Here is a 1,568-nt window from a genome sequence, read left to right as displayed (position 1 = left end):
TACAATCTTTAACCCAAAAGCCATGGTCACTTTGTCATAAAGATTAGTCAACCATATATATGATATAAGCTGTCCTTTTCAAATAAAATTATACCATCTACATAATTACAGATATTATGATTCAATCACCACCTTTTATATAGTGAATCATATACATGTATAGCATTATACATATATAAACCATATAGATATGAGTTTTAGATTTATTATGAGCACAGACTTTACAAATTAAGGTTTTATAAATCAATATATATGAAAATAAATTTAATATTCAAAAACCAATAATTTAATTAACATGATGGAGTACAAACAACCATTGGAAATTATGGCCTCACCCTGACCAGTGTGGGTCAGTTGGTTGGGTGTCCTGCAAGGCAAAGTGTTGTTAGTTCGATTCCCAGTTAGGGCACAAGCCTTGGTTGCAGGTTCAGTCGCTGGTTGAGGTGTATACAGGAGGCAACCAATGGATGTTTCTCTCTCTCTCCCTTTCTCCCTCCTTTCTCTTTTCTCTAAAACTAAATAAGTAAAATCTTTAAAATAAAGAAATTGTGGCCTCAAGCAATTTATTCATATATATGTAAAACATTAATCTTTTTTACCCTGATTTTGATGTCTTTTTAATTTTTTTTAACTTTTAAATCATTTTTACTATTATTCTACTACAGTTGTACCAATTTCCGCCCCCTTTCCCCTCCTCCACCATCCCATCTCCCTCACTGCCACAGTCAATTCCCAAACTCTTGTCCATGTGTGGTTATCCACCAACCTTACATTAAGTTTTTAAAAGAATACCATGTCAGTGCTCATTTTGGCAGCACATATACTAGAATGGGAACAATACAGAGAAGGTTGCATGGCCTGTGGACAATGATGACATGCAAATTTGTGAAGCTTTCCATATTTTTCCCAGTCAGGGCACATACCTAAGTTTCAGGTTTGATCCCTGGTCCAAGTGTGTATGATTCCCAGTCCCAGCACATATCACATCACTGTTTCTCTCTCTCCCTTCTTCTCTCTCTAAAAGTAATGAAAAAATGTCCTTGGGTGAGGATGAAAAAAAAATAAATAAAAACATACCATGTGATCTAACTAATATGGTCCTAGCTAAAATCTATACATATTATATGCAGCTAACAATATATCTTTATATATATATTAATATTTAGAAGGGTATACAACCAAATGTAAAATGACAACAGAGATTAGTATGAACCATGGCATTATGAAATACTATTCTGGTATTCTGGCAAAATGAAATTACTTTGGTGTTACAGTATGTTCATTTTATGTTATCGTTCTTTTTTTCAAATACAGAGCACTCACATTTTATTTATTCATAACATAATATGAAAATATTCTATTATGCCTATTAAGGAAAAAACCACCTGCTACTAGATATTTGCAAATTGCATGACTGTGGTCAAATATGTGTTGTTAGATTATTTTGGTTGCCTTCAGAAATCAATGGTAATATCTATAGAACTGATAGATCCTCAATCTGATAAATCAATGTAACCCATGGCTGCATTGGGTATAATAATAGGCAACAGGATTGCTTTAAGAAAGAA

At 33.0% G+C, this 1,568-nt stretch overlaps 1 non-coding gene across 1 annotated transcript; it reads left to right on the top strand.

Moving 5' to 3' along the window:
• Positions 1-799: 799 nt before the first annotated feature.
• LOC123832858 lies at positions 800-905 on the top strand. Its single transcript, XR_006788120.1, has one exon. It is a non-coding gene; the product is annotated as a U6 spliceosomal RNA (small nuclear RNA).
• The last annotated feature ends 663 nt before the right edge of the window (positions 906-1,568 follow it).

This window comes from Phyllostomus hastatus, unplaced genomic scaffold (genome assembly GCF_019186645.2).
Source record: "Phyllostomus hastatus isolate PE091 unplaced genomic scaffold, TTU_PhHast_1.1 phas_scaffold_200, whole genome shotgun sequence".
NCBI classification, from domain to species: domain Eukaryota; kingdom Metazoa; phylum Chordata; class Mammalia; order Chiroptera; family Phyllostomidae; genus Phyllostomus; species Phyllostomus hastatus.
Note: the sequence above shows the minus strand (reverse complement) of the source record. Positions and strands in the feature narration are given on the sequence as shown.